Below are 23,031 nucleotides of genomic sequence, written 5' to 3'. Positions count from 1 at the left end.
CTCATTTGAATGTGTGCTTTTGAGTGGATAAGAAAAAAAATTCTAAAATAACTAGTCCTTCTTTGTACTTTTTAAAACACGTATTGATTTTTTTATGATGGCACTAAAACAGCTAAACATAAGGCCTTTTATCTAAGCACATTAGGTCTCCATAGTAAATTCATTTAAAAAGGAAGTTTAGAGAAAGCAAAATAAAACAAAAAAGAGGTGACTGTTAAGTCACATATTTGGGCACACAGATCCAGTCTCTTTTGCAGGGTTGTATTTTTTGTACATTTTTTTTTTTATATTCACCTATCATGAACCAGTGGACCTTGACTCCAAAGGGCAAGTGGTGTGGGTATTGCTAGAAGAGGGTCAGTCAGATCTGGCTTAATCTGAAAGGCAGAGAGGGGTCGGTTGTAAAAGAGGATGAGATACTATCTTGTTGAGCTTTTTTGTTTGCGGCACCCTGGAATATGAATGCAAAATAATGAAGAGCGCTGTTGAGAAGGTATCCTGGAGTTGGTTTTGCTTCATTCAACTATGAAATGACTACATGTATTCATTTTTCTCTCCCCTCTCTCATTTTGAGGATATGATAAAATATGTTTCCTCTTTGTCTCCTCTTTCTTTAAATCGATCTTCTTGAAACAAAATAAACATATAACCACCATGCTGCACCTCTGCCCCTTGATGATATGGCTTAGACACTTGCAATGCACCCTTATTTTCATTCCTCACTTAGCTTCCCTCAAGAGTTAAGCACTCTTGACACTCAAATGCTGATTCGAGGGACACAGTACTCAACATAGGAAACACGATGGCAGACTTCCTGTCTCTTTCCCTCTATGCCCTGCATCCCTTAAATGGAGCTATGAAAGTTTCTGTGCCCTTTTGATAAAGAAAACCAAAACGGAACACAACAAATGAGTGAATGAGTTAGAACAAACTTTGGCAGCTGTGGATAAAGTCGAACCCATTGCTACAGGGCAAAGGAGACCTAAAATTATAGGCAGGACCTGCTGCAGTTCTCCGCCATGTTCTCTCCAGGGTCCCACATCACCCCCACCACAGTGAGTCCCACCTTTCTGGTTTTTCTCCAGGATTTTATTCTTAGATCTCTGACTGTTGGACTTAAGAAGGAAATGCAAGCCAGTCAGTCTTGCCTGGATTATGGGAAAAGTCAGAAGACGGATTGGCCTTTTTGTGAACCCTATGACCAGCTAGCTTTAGAATTTGTGTTTCTAGTTCACATTTCCATTTTCTCACAAAGATCTTTAAAATGCTTTCCCCCAGCTTCCCACCTCCCATATGCATCCACCCAACAGGACATCTTCCAAAGTGTGGGAGTTGCCTATGGTTTTACCAATACTGAGCTGTAAATACAAACTCAGATCTTTGTTAGTGGCCAACAATGCATGAGACAAAAATAATGTGTTCCACTGAACACAGCTGGAGGGTGAATGTCCCCTAAGGCTGCTGGTCATCTGAACCCTCGGACTAACCATTCCGGTGCCTTATTCCTGTGCGGCGGTGCCTTCTTGCAAACATCCCTGCTGTCTTTTCTTTCCATGCTGCCATGGGCCCTCAGTACTCAGGAAATGAACCTCAGTTCCTCCTGGAGCAGATCCCCACATATGAGATCATGCCTGAGTCCACTGGATAAAAGCAACAACTTATAAGCATGAGTTTAATTCCCTGGTGGTACTGAAGAACAACATTAAATTCTCATTTCCTAGCCCCCATTGAGGTGTTAATGACTTCCTAGATTTTCTTTTTTTAAGATTTTATTTATTTATTCATGAGAGACACAGAGAGAGAGGCAAAGACATAGGCAGAGGGAGAAGCAGGCTCCTCGAAGGGAGCCTGATGCAGGTCTTGATCCCTGGACCCCGGGATCATGCCCTGAGCTGAAGGCAGACGCTCAACCGCTGAGCCACCCAGGCATCCCAACTTCCTAAATATTTTTTCCCATGACTTAGAGATTGCTATTTCATCAATAGTTATGAGATAAGAGAGATTTGGGGTTAAAGACCCTAATTGCTCCTGTATAAAAATAATAACAATAGCAAGTAACCATTAACAAGCCCCCACCATTTAGCAGGTGCCTTAGATCTTTAATCCTCATGACAGTCCTCTCAAGTAGGCACAGTGTTCCCATTTCTCAGGTGTACCAGGTGACTTTCAGCAGGGACAACTTTCTGTCTTGCAGCTACAAACTGGTAGCTAAGTTTTGATCCCATGTCTGACTCCAAATTCATTTTATTTTTGTAACGCCCATTCTGTGGAGATAGAAATTATGACTGGTTATTATTGCTTTATTTTCCTGCATTAAAAGTCTTTTTCCGACTTTAACCACTCATAAAAATAGACATCTACAGAAAAGGAAGAAATGAAGTCATTTACTACCAGATGCCAGACTTGTCCACTAAGCTATGATTTTGAAGCATGCAGGGGACAGAGCAGCAAGACAAATAGATGATGAAACAGGAAAAAAGTCTAAAAACTGATCCACAGCTAAAAGAACTTGGCATTGAAAGAGCAAACATGAGGAACTGCTAAGGAAAGGAAAATAAATGATGTTGTATTCCTTAGATTTCAATATTTGAAAAATAAACTAGATGCTTCCTCTTCAAACAGAAACATTCAGAGAAATGTAGAGACCTCAATGTAAAAAAAAATTTTTTTTAATGTACAAAAAAAGATAAAAATTTAAAAATATGAAAGGGAAATGCAAGTGATATCCCTGACATCCAGGGAAGAAATAGCAGACCATAAAGAATATAGTAATAAACCGGACCTCATCAAAGTTTGAAAATATTCGTATAAAAAAATCACTATAGTTAAATTGAAAAGATACATAACAGATTAGAGGAAGGTAATTATATAACAAAGACCAGGATCCAGACAATTCTAACAGACGCCTACAATTAATAAAAGGAGTGAGGCAGCACTTAAAATTTGAATTAGAAATTAGCCAGAATGATTTTGTTTTACGTTTTTAAAGTAATATTTAATAGGACCACATTTATATTCCTACCATCTTACTGGTTTTTATTAAATATCTTTCTGTTTTTAGTCTTCTTCCAGACCCTGGGAGAATAATTGCTACAAAGTAGGATATTTAGTTTATCTGCACTGTATTCATATGAAAACAACAAAAATGCTAGGGAAGCGCCAGTTCTGGGCCACAGAGGTGAACACAGATGCTTTAGACAGAGGCTTCTCAAAGACGCGAAAAAAAAGCCCCAGAGATTGAGAATTTTAAAACAGACCTTCTAGCTTGAAATGGGACTAGTTTTAATTAGTAAGAAAGGTAATGTAGAGTATGGGGGGGGGGGGTATTGGGGGGGGGGATTTTGGTAGTGATTGCTCTAAATTTGTGCAATTTATGGAATGCATACTCCTTTCAAAAAATAGGTCTCGTATGAAGCTGGTCAGACGCCAGGATTGTGTTCACTTTCCACCAAACATGGATAGCCTGGGGCTGTAGGGCTCTCTAGTTTTCCAGCTAAAAGGAAACATGAGAGCCTGGACTCTGAAGTCTGGGGTCGTGGTAGATCCCCTGCCCACCCGGCTAGAGGTGGATGCTTAGAGCATAGGGCCTGTTGGGAGCAAGGTGGGTGCCTGACAATCCCAGTCACGCCTCAGACCTTCCATTCCTCTGTTCACTGTCAATTTCATCAGTTCATATTCCCATTTCCCTAGCCCAAAGGCTCATTTATCTTTAATATCCATTGGTTAAATGTAAGTACAACAACCCGCTCTTTGTCTCATAGGACATACAAATTTTGAAATCAATAAAAAGATGTTAACGTAAAATATAATCACACAGTTAAATATGTACCAGGAGCCAAAAAAGGGAGAGGGGAAGCAGATAACATTTTACTTACATTTAAGTGAAAAGCCATATATTTTATTTAAGTCTATGAGATAAAAACAGGCATGAAATCTATCGGGCAGCCTGGGTAGCTCAGCAGTTTAATGTCACCTTCGGCCCAGGGCATGATCCCGGAGACATGGGATCGAGTCCCACGTGGGGCTCCCTGCATGGAGCCTGCTTCTCCCTCTGCCTGGGTCTCTGCCTCTCTGTCTGTTTCTCATGAATAAATAGATAACACCTCTAAAAAAGATAAACAATATTTGGCAAAAAAAAAAAAAGAAAAAGAAAGAAAGAAAGAAATCTATCTGAATCCTCCAGCAACTACTCAGAGTTTTGTGGTCCTGGGCCTGTAGTTGAAGCAGGGAAACTCAAAAACCTAAGAGGAGGTATTTAAATGCATTGAGATGAATAACGAAAGAGCTTTCAAAATATCATCGAATATCATCGTATTCTGATCAAAAGTAAAGGCAGCTGTGCGTCTCCATTCTTGCACGCGCACACACACACACACACACACACGTGCGTGCATGTGCTCATCCACTGTGGCTGGCAAGGAAAGCTGAGTGCACCAATCTAAAAGGTTTCTTCCTTCTTTCACCACTTGAGGCTGAGAGTTATTTGGTTTAACTTGACTCACCCTTGGTGTCCTTCAAAGCTATAAATTTCAAAACAAAGATGATCAGAGCCTTAAAAATGGTTCCTGAAGCAATTTGCCACCCAAATTTACCTATATATATAGTGATCCAGACATTACTGCTTCTGATAGAGAAAAACAGAAGGTATAGTCAGGCCCACAGGGCAATTGTGGGTACAACAGGACCTTGTAAACCAAATTCACTAAGCAGGAGTTCCTAAGCATGAGGGAAAATCTTTTAGAAAGATCTGTAAAATGATTAAATTATCATACCTTCTGACTGTAAGTCCCAATAAATGGTCTTCATTATAATATTTGAAGCAACCATATAAAAAGAGAAACTGCTAAGTTATCTTATATTTCTATTGTAGAAGAGCAATTTTTCATTGTCAGAGTTGGTTTTGTGGTTATTATTTAGCTGGAATTACCCTAATAATTTTCTGTCAAGACACTACTACGTGTGCCCTCCCTGAAATACATGCACGTCCACCCACGGCTGGGTGCTGTTAAAATGGGGTGGCCTGATGCCGCCCCCCGCCCCTGGGAACACTAACTGTGCTCAGGCCTAGGGAGGAGAATTTGAGGAAGGCTTTGGGATGAGGGGTCACATGAGGGGAAGAGAGAGACCCTGGAAGGGACGACAGGGGCTATGGGCTTATTTGTAAACTGGGGATCAAATGTGTGGAATTTACAAGGTAAATAAAATAGCAGTAAAGAGGGAGAAATCCAGAGCCCTCTTCAGCAGTACATATATTAAAACTGGAACCATACAGAGAAGATTAGCATGGCCCCTGCGCAAGGATGACACACAAACTCGCGAAGCGTTCCGTATTTTTTGGTTTCACTCATGCGTGGAACATATGAAACAGTGCAAGGGACCACCAGGGAAAGTGGGGAAACTGGGTGGGGAAAAATTAGAGAGGAAGACAAACCATGAGAGACCCCTAACTCTGGGAAGCAAAGAGTTGGGAAAGGGGCATTGGGTGGAGGAATGGGGTAATAACTGGGTGATGGGCATTAAGGAGGACACTCCATGGGATGAGCACTGGGTGTTATCTAGATGTTGGCAAATTGAATTTAAATAAGTTTTTTTGAGTGAGAAGTCTGCCTCCTACCAGGATTCCCAGTAGCTTTCCTGGAAACCGTTAGCCCTCCCTTCTCCCCTGCCAGCACTAAAATATTATTCACAACACACACAAGTTTCCAGATGACACTCACAGAAAAACTTGTCACGCCCAAGGGACTGTCTCTCCCCAGAGAGCTAAGCAGACAGAAAATAACTATGTGTCTTTATAAACAAACCCCTCGTGAATGACAGTGGACCCACACATGTCAGCTCTCCAACAGAGTTCATACTCGCTCAACTGCCAGGTTTGCTCCTATTCTGATTCCGGAATTAAAATGTAATTAGTGTATTTTTAATTAGTCCAAATGTAACACATTAAGATTCGGTAATTACTATAAAACGATGAGTTGTGATTGAATGTCCCCTCAAACCAGAGACATTTAAAGACAGGTGCCATTTATTGCTTTGTTGTTCCTGCCTTAAAAACTCTCATCTTTCCCTGGGTGAATATATAGTTTCAAGATCTGAGTGATTACACTGGGTTGGAGCTTTACAGTCGGAGTCCGCTATCCTGACATCGTTAAACTGTGTAAGTTCTTTGATAATGTGATGGTGTCCACCTAAGAACCTCGTGATTGCCTTTCTTTTTGGCCGCACTTTTCTGGGTGTTTCCCACGTTAGTATGCCCCTGTACCTTATCTGCTTTTAAGACCAGTTTGGTTCATGAGATGTTACGTTTTCTCTTTAGTCTGACGCTGAATCTCACTGCTATTTCTGGGTTCTACGTATCCTCCCGTCTCAGCAGGACTTAGAGTAGATCTAGACAAGTGGTCGTAGGGGTTCAAGATCCAAAGCAGAACAGCAGCCCTAAATGAAGCACCTGCCGCAGATAGGAGTCTTGTCTCTTAACTCTCACGTTTCCTGGACTGAATCAGGTCAGATGGGACCAAACACTGATGGATTTCTCAGTTACACTGGAATTTTAAATGACATATAAATGAGCTAAACTTGATATAGAATTAAACCTTCCATCCTATAGCCAAAAAAAAATAATCATTGGTAAATGATTTCTGATAACTCTTAAGACACGTTGCTCAAGAGGAGAAATCCTAAAATCATTCAGTCATACGTAATTTGAGATCATCCCACCTGAATGAATCATCCCACCCTTTGTAGGAAAACTGCCCGTGCCTTTTCAACCACATACTCCAGAAGCCTGTTTCGGTATCTCGAGAGCTCATGCAATAGTTGAGAGCATTGATCTGTGCGTTGGAGGCTTCATATTTCCTTTGAGTCACAGCTGTCTCTCTGTAACTTAGATTTAGTAATGCCAGCTCTGCCCAGTGCAGGGAGAAATACAGAAAACACACACGTCCTTTTTCCTGGCCCTTCAAGTATGTGACAACTGCTGTCAAGTCTTTAAGATGTCTCCAGACCTAAAATCCCCAGTTTCCATAGTAGCTCTGGAATCTTACCTTCCTCGATACTATCGCACTTGTGAGTGTTCTAATTATGGCAACCAGACATAAAGACAGATGTTCAAGTGTGTCCTGATTGGAACCGTGATAGTCACACTATGCACGTCTTGCTTTGTTTGAGTCACCAGGTCCTTCAGTGCATGCCAATAACAGATTAACTTTTTATATAACTTCTTTTATTTCCCTGCTAGCGTGTCTGGCATTTTTGTGTAAAGCCTTCTAATCATTTTTTACGTGAAATGATGTTGGGTCCTATCTCTCTATTCTATACTTGGGATTTAAACCAGAAATTTTTCCACTTAGTCCTATTGGATTATAGACTGTTACTTTCTTTTTCCAGTTTACCTAGATCATATTGATCTTGCTATGAATACTGTGGGAAAACATCTAAGTTTAGCTTATCCACAAGTTTCAAGAGTGTACTTTCTCTTCCAAGGTGTTACTCCTTTTAGGCAGGAAAAGCCCAAGATCAGACACGCGCCACATGCACCTGTGGAAGCGTCTTTCCAGAAGTTCACTAAGTGAGAGTGCACCTACCCCCTCGGTCATTCAACCGCATTCCAACATGTCAGCAAAGACTTTATGATTGGCTCAATCAAATGTTCTTCTGGAAGGAAGACTTACTCACTAAGGGACTTTGCCAGTCTTTCAATCTCTATGCGCGCTAACTGCTAGACATCCTATCTTTTCTTTCTAAATGCTAATGAGCCTTCTGTTTAATGGAAAATCCAGCATCCTGGGCTTCTCATTTTTATGTTTTACTCTTTCTGCCATTTTGGGGAAAAAAACAAAACAAAACAAAAAACAGAGTAACTCTGTTCTCCAGAAATATTTAACATAAAAATGTAAAATTTTGCTCATATCCTTTCTGAGCAGGCCTTGTGCACCCATATGAAGTAAACACTGTGTTTTAGAACATGACTAAGTACGTGATTATTCTACATTGACTCCTGATTTTCCAAGATGTTCATGATACATAAGGAAGGAGTGTTATTATTTAAAAACAGTTACAGGCGAGAAAATGACAACACGTGAAGGAAACAGCATTTCATGTCTCTAACAAGACCATCTGCCTGTGGGCAAGATTTTTTAAAAATCCTAATTGAAAAGAAAATAATGTTAAGAGACATATGCCCATGTTTACAAGTGGAGGGGAATTGACAAAATGTTTGTGTTTTGCCAGTACTTTTACAGACAACTGTTACACATAATGGGGAAAATTAAAATCAGTAATTACCTTTCTGGTCTGCCGTTGTTTTAAATGTGCTTGGGATTTCCTAAGCGTCCATTCTAAATAATTACTTGTGATAAGTTTAAATGTCCTCATTTAAAGGGTTGTAGAATGCTACTCAGTTGTTTTGCAAAGTGAATACTTTGATGATAACAAAGTCTTTTTCCTCCTGTTACTCCCCAGTGCTAGCGACATTGTGTTTATAGCTCAATTTGTAGATAATCCTTCAAGCCACACTTTTTCTTAGGCACAGCCATCATAAATGTCTTCTTCCATTTGGCCCTGGCACTGCTTGGAACTTGAAATTGCTATTTGCTGCCTGCCAATTACAGAATAATTTAAGGTTTGACACTTCCAGGCATAGTTCTTGAAAGACGCAAAAGGAATATGTTAAGGTGGAATGCATAATATTTGCTCCACATTGCATGGCTTCAGTAGATTGCATAGAATTATAGCCAAATTGCCAAATAAATCAATGGGAAAAAGTCCTTTCCTTTAAAGAGGTGTTTTGTAGTGGTTTTAGCATTCTTCTGTTCTGGTGGGGCATAGAAAATTTTTTCAAACAGATTTATGTGGTTGACCATCGACTGATCTGGATCTGTGAAAACGTGTGACAGATGTAAACAACGATAAAATTTTAACATTGAACTTAAAATTCTATGAAACAAAGCAAGATGTGATTTTTTTTTAAATCAATTTTGAATAATTAAGAAGCAAGGGAAGGAGAGAGTTAAGTTTCATGGATCTTTTCAACTCTAAAATGTAATAATTTTTCTTCTTTGTGTATTTGTGTCTAAATTATTCAGCATTTACAGTGCAAAGCAGGAAAGCTGTAAAGCAAAGTAAATTTGTGGTTTAAAAGGGTCAAGTATAATTTTGAGGACTCGAAAAGCTTTTTGTTTGGGACAGTACTAGGAAATATGCTGATTACTGTGAGAATAAGAAAATGAGAAATGAATTATTTATGTACGTCTGCCATCATGCCTGCAACATCTGGAAGGGCATTCACGCACAGTTTATTAACACACACTCACACCCATGAAACCCACACAAACAAAAGTCTTCCTCTTGGCCAATCATAAACATGCTCAGATACCAAAAGATGGCTTAAAAATTATTTTCTTTACTCTTCCCACCTAGGTACCTTGGATGTACCCCCAGGAGTGTTTCTCCATTTTCTGTATTTTTCTAACTTAACATCCAAACACATAACACAAATACGCAGCAGTAGCACAAGCAAGGTAATAACTTCCAGAATAAATTTGTGTGAAAAGCCTCTCATGTCACCAGGATGAGGGCAAGGTTAGGGAAGACGGACAATGAAGTGACCATCTAACATTGTGCTGGCACATTTACCTTTTGGTTTACTTAAGTGACAGACAAAAATCTCAAGGCATGAATGAAGACTCAAGAGACAGTGACCTGGGGAGGTGGCAGACCAGAGAAAGCAGAAGGCCAAGTACCAAGAAATGCCTCCAAATAAACCAAGTGGCTTGGAAGAAAATCAACCACAACACTATTAACATAAGCCATGGTGGAGGGTTTTCTATGTGGCTTTTTCAGGAAAGGGTCCAAATGTCCCTAGATCGGCAATAGTTGGTGTAGAGAAGAGAAAATTTTCCCTCTACCCTCTTAGGTTCAGTAGCTAGGTTTAGGAAATAAACTGGTTACTGACACATTGCCAGGAGAAAAGTTTCTCACATCTGTTAAATTTTTAACATCATTTGCCTGGGCATCACAGAAAGAAACAAAAAAAGTGAATCGCCCCCACAAAATGGTGAGATTTTAGAGCTTACGTACCACCTAATAAGGGAAGGGGAGAGGGGATAGAGGCAACTCAGAAGAGAATAAATGATTTTTAGGAAAGATGAATGGGCCCATAGAAGAATAGGTGGGAGGCTTGATAGTTTGTGACAGAGTTTTTCTGGGTGTGTGTGGTATGGACTTTTAGTCCCCTCTCCAGTGATAAGCATCAGTCATTCCTGGTTGATGAAACTTCCAGGAAATGGGATCTTTGACAGTTGCTTTCCTTTGGTCCTTTGGAAGGACCTGTCTTTAGGCAGATAAAGAGAATTCAGAGAAAGCATTTCCCCTCACCTGCTGCTTTTCATATGTCTTCAGCTCAAAATAATCAATATAACTAAGTGACATATTTTAGGGTGTCATGTTCTGAACTTCAGTGGTCAAGGGTGGTTCTCCAAACAGGGATGAATTGGTTTTGTTGATTAGCAGGTGTGTCACATGGGCAGTTTAGGTTTTTGCTGGAGAGAAACAGAAGCTAACTTCACATATAAGAGTGCATGGGGAGGGGTGCCTTGGTGGCTCAGTTGGTTAAATGTCCAATGATTGATTTCAGCTAAGGTCATGATCTCAGCTTTGTGAGATGGAGCCCCCCATTGGCTCTGAGCTGAGTGTGGAGCCTGTTTGAGATTCTTTCTCTCCCTCTCCTCTTCCCCTAGACCCAGCTTGTATACATGCTCTGTCAATACATAGATAGATGATAGATAGATAGATGATAGATAGATAGAAATATATATATATATATATATATTTTTTTTTTTTTTTAAATGAGATGCATGGGGAGACCAGAACCTGCCAAGGCCACAGTGGCGTAACCTTAGTCCTTCATCTCTCACATTACAAAGAAAGATATTAAACCTTTACAGAATAGAAAATGAGTGCCCCATACACAACAAAAGCTCAATGAGTCTAAGTTGGAAATGGCTTTCTCTTTTAGAACTTATTTATTTTAAAAATATACTTGGATTTGTTTGTTCTTTGTAATCCTTGAAGATGATTAAGATTTCAAGAGGAAACATGGTCTCTTTTGGTGTAATGACAAGTCACCAAATTAAATTCCATTTCTATACAACATTTTTTTTAATTTGTCTCACAATCTGGGATAAATGAGAGGAAAAGCAACATACCTTACCTTAAAAATTAACTCTTCTTCTCAACCCCATGTTTATGCAGATTTGGTCATAGTTAACTCAGTCTGCTCTAAATTTTCTTTCATTTTAACTCTCCTCAATGATGAATTTAGAATTTCATTTTAACCATTCAAAAAGACAAAAAAAAAAGAAAAAAAAGGTCCACAGTACGCAAACAAGATGATCAGAGCCATGCAGAACAGAAAACTATATTTTCAGGTCAATTGCAAAAACATTATCTCCTCTACAAAACCCCTTGGGTTGTATGAGAGTAAATCTGTCTGGCTGGCGATATCCTTAAAAGGAAACTTCCACCTAGAAAGAGACGTGAATGAATTCCAGCACAGGGTAGCTGGTCATTCTCCCAGAAAGAGGGAGTTCCAAAGAAACTTGGTTCTTAGCAAGAAATAGAATTAGTGAACTCAGTGACATTCTAATGGATGGAAAGATCCAAGAGGTCTGGTTCAACCCTACCAGGTCATTTGGAAGCCAGAGAAGCTGGCTTGAAGCCCGACCCTCGGCTGGAAGTCAGGGAACTTAAACAGGATCCAGGGACCTTCTTCATAAGAAGCTCCAGGAAGAACAGCTTCCACCCAAGCCTGAGGGTTTGAGCTGAGGTCCAGATAAAATGGGTGATTCCTGGTCCCTGCCCATAAGAACATCAGGGAACTGTGATTTTGACCTGGCAGCGTTTAAAAGAAAACTATAGACCCAAAATGAGAGCACTAGGTTAAGGCCCCGAGTCACTAAACCAAAAGTTAATATCCAACCCGACTGCATGAAGTTTCAACCCCTCAGAAATGTAACCTTTAACCAATCAGCATGAGAATTTCCTGGTCAGCTCTAGGAAATTTCCTGAAAGACCCCTTCGCTTCCCCTTAGAGGGGTGACCTAGCCTATAGCAATGGATTCTTTGCTAATAATTTGCCTTTTTTCCACTACCTCTCTGTTTTTAAAGCCCTTTTCTATGGCCTTTTAGGAGGTCCCATCCACTTGCTAGATGGGATGCTGCACAATTCGTGAATTGATTAATAAAGCCAAATAGACCTTTAGAATTTACTTGGTTGAATTTGTGTTGTTTAACAGCAATAAGACCCCAGAAGAAACATAGTCATTTACTGTGGGTGCAGGGACAGCCAGCTTTCTCTCAGGAGCCAAATACGAGCAACTTTGTCCTATCAGGTCCCAATTTCCACCCACCGCTGGCTTGAGAAGCAAGGGAGTCGATTGCAATGAGCTTTTTTGTGTGAACTCCTCCACCCTTCAAAATCCAAAATCCAAAAAGTGGCATCACAAAATCCAAAAAGTGGCATCACAAGCCAGAGTCCAGGATGGGTTGAACTCCAAATGTTGTTACAAAGGCATAATAATTTACCAGGAGCTAACTTTGCAAACTGAAGACTGTTTTCAACTGTGACTGTGTCAATAGGATTAATGCAATCCATACGGTTGGCTAGCACATCAGATAAGTATGATGAACTATCTTCAGTCCCAAGAGAACTGGCTTTTACAGCACAGCATGAGCTGTTCACCTAGAAAAGTTAAAAAAAAAATGTCTTTACAGTTTTGTTTATTGTGCTTATCACAAGTGCAGGAAGCTCACATTTGCATTGCTAATAGCCCTCTTTCAAAGTTTGTTGACATTTCAGCTGATCTTTAATGTGCTTTAATGTTATAACACCCTTGGGCAAAGTCAGTTCCCCAAAGGGAGATAGACAGCCTCTAGGTGGCCCTGTGGAAGCTGCAGGAACACACAGACCCATATCCTAGTCCACAAGATTGGGTGAGCTCTGCTCTGCCCAAACCACCATACTCTGGAGCCCAAAAACTGAATACTTGGGCCCTGCAAATAGGGAAGAGGAGAAAGGCATTTATGCATGTCCTTTAAAGAAAATGTGAGGGCATATAAGAGATTCAAAGGACAGTAGTAAAGAAAAGTACAGAAAGGTAAATTTATAATCTGCTCTGGAGAGTAAATCAGGCTACTTTTTCTATAATAGGGAAGGAAGAGAGAGAAGATTCATTACTGACCATCAACCGGCTTTATTGTAGAGAAAGAATGGTCCAAACCTCTATATAATAAAGGAAATATCTTGCTTCTTAGAATATATGTCCTAGATTAAATTAAGGGTGATGCTGATAAGGAGCAGGTACTAAATCTGGGACCAACAGGTTAAGAACAGTCAAGAATGACCCAGTTATGGTTTGGGAATATATGTACAAACAGCTGAATTCAAAATAATAATGTTAATAGAAAATGTTAAAAAACAAAAACTTAGAGCAATGTATATATATCTTGAAAAGAAGTCTCATTGGGAGAATCCATGCTGGTACGATGCCAGTTTTAGAAATTGGGTCTGATATAGGCAGAAGGGTAAGATTTAGGTGAAGACCTACAATCTAATGTTGGTGTTGTAGGGTCAGAAACTTTCTCCTTCTTCCCTTCTAGGTTCTCTGGCTAGTCTAATAATTAGACATAAGGCAGATTAGCTGGGGAAAAATAAATTTGGGATTTACAGGAGCTCCATATATATGTGGGACTCCCTGGCAATCAGGGAGTTGAGGTTTATATACCATCCTGAGCTCAAGAAGGGGGCAGGGGTCTGGAGCTTTAAAGGGGAGGAAGGCAATTCACGGGGAGAAGCAAATGGAAAATCCTGGGCAAACAGATGTTTGCATGCCACATAGATCAAGTCTTTCTGATATAAAAAAGTAAAAAGTTACCTCTGGTGATAGCTCTCTTCCTGGTACAGGACCCCTATCTAAATTTTTTTAGACAGTTTAAGGGAGAGGAAAAAGCTCTTTCTGTGTCAGCTGGGTTCTGATTTCTCCTGCTTGAAATAACCCAAATACCAATGTGCTGTATTCTGGAGTGGGATATTCTGCTCCCCTTCGATGTAAAAATTAAGATAATTCTTTAGTTCAAAATATAAACTGTATTTATATCCCAGTTAGAAGCATGTACTTTTAAATCTCTTCTTTTCGATGACTAGAGATCATTGGCACATTAACTTGACCATATTTCTTTTCTCCTTGGTGGTATGTTAATTATCAGAGATCATTAGCAGTTTGGTGTCTAAAGGGAACTCAGGGTAGTAGATTTTGAAAACTTGGACTGTAGGGGGACCTTGCTGGCTCAGGCAGTTAAGCATTCGACTCTTGGTTTCAGCTCAGGCCTTGATTTCAGGTCATGAGGTGATGACTTCAGGTCATGGAATCGTGATCTCAGGGTCATGGGATTGAGCCCCACATGCGGCTCTGAGCTCAGCACAGAGTTTGCTGGAGATTATCTCCTTCCCCTTCTGCCTCTCCCCTTGCTTCTGTGCATGTGCTTGCGCGCACACCCACACGCACACACACACACATTCTCTCTATCTAAAATAAATAAATCTTTTTTAAAAAAAAAAAAGTAAACATAAAAACTTGGACTGTAATCTACAGAAAGTTCTTTTATGTTGACTAAGTACAAATAGACGTAGATACAGTCACTTCACACACGTGTACATAACTGAAAGTAAAGCTTCATGAACTAATGCTTACCTCTACTTAGAACAGAACCTGATGTATTATTTTCTTATGTTCTGTTTTTTCCCCATTCTTTTTCAATTTTTTTTTAACGCCGATCATGATCTCCAAAATTGAAATTACCATTGGCTATAGATTTCAACCTACAGTTTAAAAAACATTGCCTTGAAAACATCCCACTTTTTCATTGTGCACTTAGAGGAATTTAAGGAATTTGGGTAGTATTTCTGAGGTCACATAGTAAGGGTTGAAGCAAGCCTATGCCAGTATCTTGTCTTTCAAGCTGTGGCCCAATGAGCTTTTTCCCAGTCCTATGTTGTGTTCAATGTATGTGGCCCCCTCTTCCCTCTTAAAATTGACAAAGTAAGCATTATTCTATGGATACTCCTCTTGCTCACTTTGCATTTTCTCAGGTTTATGGGAAACACTAATTGTACTCAATTGTTAGCTACATGTTCCTCTCTCTCTTCCCTGTCTCTTTTTTCTAAGAATAGTTTATATTCTCATCAGCATCCCCTAAAGCAGGCTGGTAGAGAATGATTGAATCCTGAGAAAGACAAGCTCATGTAGGCAAATAGTTTAAATTTTATATGAGTGGAACAAAATAATGGCATCAAAGTGGCCCTAGATGTCTCTCTCGCCTTCTAAGGAAGATTGATTCTATTGGTTGGGCTGGTCAGAATAATATGTGGGAAAAGAATTGAAGAGTTCGGAGACCAGCAGTATTAGTATCCATTACGGCACACACCGGGTGACTTAAAACAATCGACATTTATTGTCTTAAGAGTTCTAGGGGGACAGAAGTCTGAAATCAAGGTGTCTACAGAGCCGTGTTCACTGCCTTAGCAACTGGTGTTAATAGCAATCCTTGGCATATCCTTGGCATATCCTTGGTTTGTAGACGCGTCACTCCAATCCCTGCCTCTGTCACGACATGGTGTTCTGTGTCTTCTGAGTGCAAATCTCCCTAATTTATAAGGATTAGGGTCAACCCTAGTCAAAAATAACCTCATCTTAACTTGAATACTTCTGCAAAGACCTTATTTCCAAAGGTCACATTCACAAGTACCAGGGATTAGAACTTGAAAATATATTTGTGAGTGAAATCCAATTCTACCTGCTATAAACGCTAAATCAATTTACACTACAAAGGGACTGAACAGATCTGGAGGAGATGGAGAGGAACATGGCATAAAAGGGACATAGGCAGTAAGACATGAAAACAAGGAAAAGTACTTCCAGTGAAATATGGAGAGATGTGTACGAAGTCAACTTTAAGTCATTCTGCTTTAGCTCATGCAACATAATTATTCCTTAGTGCTTCTTCCATAGACCTCTACAAAGTCTTGTATTACCTTCTAAGACTTTGTTCAAGTCAAATTTAGGTTTATTTCTGATATTATACTATTGCAGGAAGCAGCCCACAAGTGTCCCAGCATTAATTTAAGTATAATAAAATCTGTTAAAGGTCAATTTTATTGTGAGTAGAATATATACCATTGCATTTTAGCCACAGCCTTACAATTACACAGAAGGAAAAGATGACAGTAAGTAGAAAAGATGATAATGGTATGGTGATTTTACTGAAAGCAGTGACATTTACATAATTTATTTGCAAATTATTGAATAGTAATTCAGTGACATGCATCTTCCTATTTTATCTAGTGGTTATATGTATTTCTGGTGCTGAAAAGCATAGTTGTGTTTAGTTAATAACTGATATTTGGATGTGATAATGAATGTTTTTTTCTAAATATTTAGATATTTTACTTAGTCTTAGAAACTGTCAGTTATTAATTTATTTATCACTCAGCACTGTGTTCAGTATCTAAAATGTGTTAGGCTCAGAGCACCTGGGTGGTTCAGTCAGTTATGTGTCTGCCTTCAGCTCAGGTCATGATCTCAGAGTCCTGGTTTCTAGTCTCATATCAGGCTTCCTGCTCAGGGGCAAGTCTGCTTTTCCTTCTCCTTCTGCCCCTGCTCCTGCTCTCTTGAACTCTCTCTTTCAAATAAATAAATAAAATCTTTTTAAGTAAAATAAATAAAATAAAATGTGTTAGACATAATTCTATACACCAGAAATATAATAATGAAAAATATGATCAGTCCCTTTATATTGATGGTCTAGTGGTATTAACAGAAGTATCTTCATAGATCAATGGAACAGAATAGAGAACCCAGAAATGGGCCCTCAACTCTATGGTCAACTAATATTCGACAAAGCAGGAAAGACCGTCCACTGGAAAAAGGACAGTCTCTTCAGTAAATGGTGCTGGGACAATTGGACAGCCACATGCAGAAGAATGAAACTGGATAATTCTCTTACACCATACACAAAGATAAACTCAAAATGGATGAAAGATCTAAATGTGAGACAAGATTCCATCAAAATCCTAGAGGAGAACATAGGCAATGCCCTTCTTGAACTTGGCCACAGCAACTTCTTACAAGATATATCCATGGAGGCCAAAGAAACAAAAGCAAAAATGAACTATTGTGACTTCATCAAGATAAAAAGCTTCTGCACAGCAAAAGAAACAATCAACAAAACTAAGACAACCTCCAGAATGGGAGAAGATATTTGCAAATAACCTATCAGATAAAGGGCTAGTATCCAAGATCTATAAAGAACTTATTAAACTCAACAGCAAAGAAACAATCCAATCATGAAATGAGCAAAAGACGTGAACAGAAATTTCACCAAAGAAGGCATACACATGGCCACCAAGCACATGAGAAAATGCTCTGCATCACTGACCATCAGGGAAATACAAATCCAAACCACAATGAGATAGCACCTCACATCAGTGACAATGGGGAAAATTAACAAGGCAGGAAACAACAAATGTCAGAGGATGTGGAGAAAGGGGAACCCTCTTGCACTGTTGGTGGGAATGTGAACTGGTGCAGCCACTCTGGAAAACTGTGTGGAGGTTCCTCAGAGAGTTAAAAATAGACCTGCCCTACGACCCAGCAATTGCACTGCTGGGGATTTACCCCAAAGATATAGATGCAATGAAACGCCAGGACACCTGCACCCCGATGTTTCTAGCAGCAATGTCCACAATAGCCACACTGGGGAAAGAGGCTCGGTGTCCATCGAAAGATGAATGGATGAAGAAGATGTGGTCTCTGTATACAATGGAATATTCCTCAGCCATTAGAAATGATGATTAGGGGCAACCCCGGTGGCCCAGCGGTTTAGCGCCGCCTGCAGCCCAAGGTATGATCCTGGGGACCCTGGATCGAGTTCCCCCTCGGGCTCCCTGCATGGAGCCTGCTTCTCCTTCTGCCTGTGTCTCTGCCTCTCTCTCTATGTGTGTGTGTCTGTCATGAATAAATACATAAAATCTTTAAAAATAAAAAAAGAGAAAGAAACGATGAATACCCACCATTTGCTTCAACGTGGATGGAACTGGAGGGTATTCTGCTGAGTGAAATAAGTCAATCGGAAAAGGACAAACAGTATATGGTCTCACTCATATGGAGAATATAAAAAATAGTGAAAGGAATTATAGGGGAAAGGAGAGAAAATGAGTGGGAAATATTAGTGAGGATGACAGAACATGAGAGACTCCTAACTGGGAAATGAACAAGGGGTGGTGGAAAGGGAGGTGGGCAGGGGGTTGGGGTGACTGGGTGATGGGCACTGAGGGGGACACTTGAAGGGATGAGCACTGGGTGTCATACTATATCTTGGCAAATTGAACTCCAATAAAAAATATACCAAAAAACCCTTCAGAAGTGTCTAGTCATGGGAATATATAGTATGAAAAATATAAAACAGTATAAAAAGAGAAAAATAAGATCATATGTACATATGAATATGTATTCATATACATATGAACATATATATTTAACTGTGGTTTAGTTTTTTAATCTATATATCATTGCTTTTTTCAGCTTTGTTGAAGTGTAACAAAATTATAGTATATTTAAATTGTTCAGGGGGATGATTTAATATACATATATGTTATGAAAGGATATCCACCATTGAGTTCAAACAAATTCATCATCTCATATAGCTAACTTTTTTGTTTTGTTGCTTTTTGGTGAGAGCACCTAAGTTCTACTCTGAACAAATTTCAGTAATAGAGTACAACATTATCACCTGCAGTCACTAGATCCTTAGACTTTACTCATCTTATAACTGAAAGTTTGCACCCTTTTACCAACCTCTCCCTCCCCCTTAGCTCAGCCCCTGGCAATCACCCTTCTACTCCATTTATGAGTTTGGCGTTTTTTTCTTTTAGGTTCCACATATAAATGATACCATTCAGTATTTGTCTTTCTGTCTGGTTTATTTCACTTCGCATAATGTCCTCCAGTTTCCTCCATATTGTTGTAAATGACAGAATTTTCTTCTTTTTAAATCTGAATAATATTCCATTGTGTGTGTGTGTGTATGTGTGTGTGTGTGTGTATCACATTTTCTTTTATCCATTCATCCACTGACAGACACTTTGGTTGTTTCTGTGTCTTGGTAATTGTGAATAATGCTGTAGTGAATGTGTGGGGAGGTGTAAAAAATAATCTCTTTGAAGTAATGCATCTCATTTCCTTTAGATTTATACCCAGAAATAGTCGTTCTGTTTTTAATTTCTTAAGGAGCTTCCATACTGTTTTCCATAGTGGCTACACAAGTTTACATCTCCAACATTGTAGAACATCCCCACCATCCCCAACATTCGGGAAGGATTATCTTTTCTCTACATTCTTACCAGCCTTGCTATCTCTTGTCTGTTAGGATAATCGGCATCCTAACAGATAGAGATGGTAACTCACTATGACTTTGGTTTGCATTTCCTTTTTCATTAGTGATGTTGAGCACCTTTCAATGTATCTGTTGACATATTTATGTCTTCCATGGAAAAATGTCTCTTCGGGTCCTTTGCACATTTTTAAAATTTAATTCTTTGTGGTTTTTTGCTAGTGCGTTTGTATGAGTTCTTTGTATATTTTGAATATTAACTCGCTATCGGATATGTTGTTTGCAAATATTTTCTCTCATTCCATAGGTTGTCTTTTCATTTTGTTTATGATTTTCTTTAATGGGAAGACACTTTTTGGTTTGATATAGTCCCACCAACTATAGTCCCACCCAACTATAGTTTAGTTTTGCTTTTGTGTAAAATCCAAAAAATTATTGCCAAGACCAATATCAAGGATCTTACCTCTATTTTTTTCTAGGATTTTTATAGTTTCAGGCCTTATGTCCAGGTCTTTAACCATTTCAAGTTGATTTCTGTGTATGCTGATAAGGTAGGGATGGAGTTTCATTCTTTTTTATGTGGATATCCACATTACCATTTAGGTGTTTTCCCAACACCACTTACTGAAGAGACCATTCTTTCACCATTGTATGTTCTTGGCTCCTTTGTCAAAAATTAATTGACCATGTACTCATGAGTTTGTTTCTCCTCTCTGTTTTTTTCCATTAATGCTATGTCTGTTTTTATGCCAGATTCACACTGTTTTGATTAGCTTTATTTTTTAAAGATTTTATTTATTTATTAGAGACAGAGAGAGAGAACACAAGTAAGGGAAGCAGCAGGCAGAGAGAGAGGAGGAAGCAGGCTCCCCAAGGAGCAGGAAGCCCATGTGGGCTCCAGAACCCTGGGATCATGACCTGAGCTAAAGGCAGACACTTAACCACAGAGCCACCCAGGTGCCCTATAGCTTTATAACGTAATTTAAAATAAGGAAGTGGTAATGCCTCCAGCTTTGTTCTTTTGTCTCAAGATCATATTGGCTATTGGGGTCTTTTGTGTTTTTATACAAATTTTAGAGTGGCATTGTCTTTTTCTGTGAAAAATGCCATTGGAATTTTGATAAAGCCTGTGCTAAATCTATAGGTTGTTTTTGGTAGTATAGACAATTTAAAAATATTAATTGTTCCAATCCATGAACATGGAATATCTTTCCATTTGTTTGTGTTTTCTTCCTTTTTTCTTTAATATTTTATAGTTTTCTGTGTATTTTATTGCTTTTAAAAAACTTTTATAGCATCTTTTGGGCATCTTTATTGAATTATTAATGACTAATTCATTTGGTAAAATATGTTTTACATACATATGTGCATGGACAAGCTCCTCTAGCCAACATTAATATTACTATATGATAAATAGACAAAGTAAACAGAAGAGTCCAGAAATCAATACATAAATATATAATAATTTATGACAGAATTGGCCTGACAAATCAGTGAGAAGAGGATGAAAAGATGGTTTTATTTAAAAACTATTGTGAGATACTCAGGGGTTGATAGGGGAAAGAAGAAAATGATTCTGTTTCATACTAATATAAATAAACTCCAAATCAATTAAAACCCAAGTCTAAAGGCAAACATGAAAGCTCTTACAAACTAAAAATGAAAACTATCTTTATGAACTTAGAAGTAGGAAAAGTTTTGTTAAACATGGTTTAAAAAAAAAAAAACAACTAAATTTCCCTTGAAACAGAAAAGGAGATCTTAGTTCTGTATGCTAATATCATATAGAACATTCCTTAATGTATTAAATATTTGAAATTAGTTATGTGAAATTGCTTTTTAATTCTTTCTACTTTTGCTCTTCCAATCAATTATCTAATTTAGTCTGTAGTATGAAATCTTAGAAGCTGTAGTTGTAAATAGTGAAATACAAGCTCATTTATCATTTTACTTTTTTCATTTCTAATTTTCAACTGTCATTGGATAACAACAAGGAATCATTTTTATTATAGAAACCTTGCTTTAGGAAAGACTGCATATTTTTAAAACAACTTTACTTAACAAAAAGATACAACTTGCTGGTTAAAAATAAGCCATCTAAATGGTATAAACTTATCCAGCATAGCAAAAATTGAACATTGTGGTTATTTTTTATCTTACATTTATTTTTATAGACAACAGTATGTACTTTTAAAAGCTTTTTGGGGTTTGCGTGTGTGTGTAATTTTGTATTGCTGCGCACAAGAAAACTGATCATGATATAAATAGATAGGCCTGCACACAAAAGACCCGAAACCCCAGAGGAGTAACCTTGGGAGGGCAGAGCTGCAAATTTCAGGTCATTCAGGGCTGAGGGCTGTGTGGAGGGGTGGAGCATGAACCAGGGAGGCAGGAAAGTTGCTTTTAACAAAAGACTTCAAAATCCGTAGGTTGAAAATTCTTCCATGACTGTATCAGAGTGAAAAAAATTTAAAATCAAATGGCTGACTAGAGCAAGTGATTTCAATAAAAGAAGATGAGCTAATTTCACACTACTTTTTCCTCGTATTTCTTTGGACCTATCTGAAATCTGACCATTTATAGTGTTTTCTTCTTTGGAAATGCATCACGGGTAAAATGACTGTTTTAATTAATAATGGCTTACTTGTTCAATGCTTTGCACTTTTCATACAATTTTTTTTATTCAATCTTAAGAAGCACCTATTAAAGCATACGGCAAGTGTAATTTTTTCCTATTTTGTTTGAAATTGTGCTACTAAATGATGAATGATTTAAGGCAGCCTACTTTTACCCACAAATGGAGTCATCTAAGGCATTACTTTTCAAAGCTATGGGCTGTGAAATCATTCTAGTGGTCTGTGACCAACACTTTTCAAAATATCATGAATTAGAATGTAAAATGTCAGAGTACACCAAACATTTGAAGGGTAACTATTTTATAAAACTTTGTTCCAATATTGTTTTAGTTGTGTGTGCATGCAGAGTCCCAGGGAGATAATAAACTTTTTACTGTTGATCAGAGTAAAAATGTTTGGAAAACTAACCTAGGAGAACAAAATTCTTAGTCCCCGTTTGGTTTCAGAGTACTAAAACCCTATTAAAGTTTTCTTATTAGGTTAAGGCAGTATTTCTCAAACTGTGTCTTATATAAAGTTGTTCTAGGAGATGTTAGTAAGTGACCCAGAGAAAAAAAAATATTTTTTGATCAAAAAAATTATAAAAATGTTATATACTAGAAGCCACCCTTGAACATTCACATAGAAAAATTGCAGCATATCAGTTGATCTGAAAAATCCAGCAGTAATGGAACCTGTTCCTTCAAATAATTTGAGCACCCGCTATTTCTCATAGCAACTTGTAATCCCTCTGTTTGGAGAAAGTTCAGAATATGTACCGCACTCTCTTACAATACAGGTCCCCCGGGCAGGTGACATATATGTGTCTTATTCAGAGAACGGATGTGTATTGATATCTGATAAGGTCCTATGTGTTAGCTCTGCAGAGCACATTGTTTCTCAGCATCTCTTCAGCAGGACATTTACTAGACACTGAATAGGGGCCCGTATACCGGAAACTCAGACGTAATGAGGG

General features: G+C 38.6%; 1 protein-coding gene and 1 non-coding gene across 2 annotated transcripts in view; both read left to right on the top strand.

Annotated features, from left to right (window-relative positions):
• The window catches only part of CNTNAP2 (contactin associated protein 2), a 1,945,511-nt gene that overhangs the window by 1,532,305 nt on the left and 390,175 nt on the right, over positions 1–23,031 (top strand). The window lies entirely within an intron of this gene.
• On the top strand, positions 5,231–5,335 carry LOC112934855 (U6 spliceosomal RNA). The gene has a single exon (XR_003238064.1). It is a non-coding gene; the product is annotated as a U6 spliceosomal RNA (small nuclear RNA).

The sequence above is a fragment of the Vulpes vulpes genome, chromosome 7, assembly GCF_048418805.1.
Source record: "Vulpes vulpes isolate BD-2025 chromosome 7, VulVul3, whole genome shotgun sequence".
Taxonomy (NCBI): domain Eukaryota; kingdom Metazoa; phylum Chordata; class Mammalia; order Carnivora; family Canidae; genus Vulpes; species Vulpes vulpes.
Note: the sequence above shows the minus strand (reverse complement) of the source record. Positions and strands in the feature narration are given on the sequence as shown.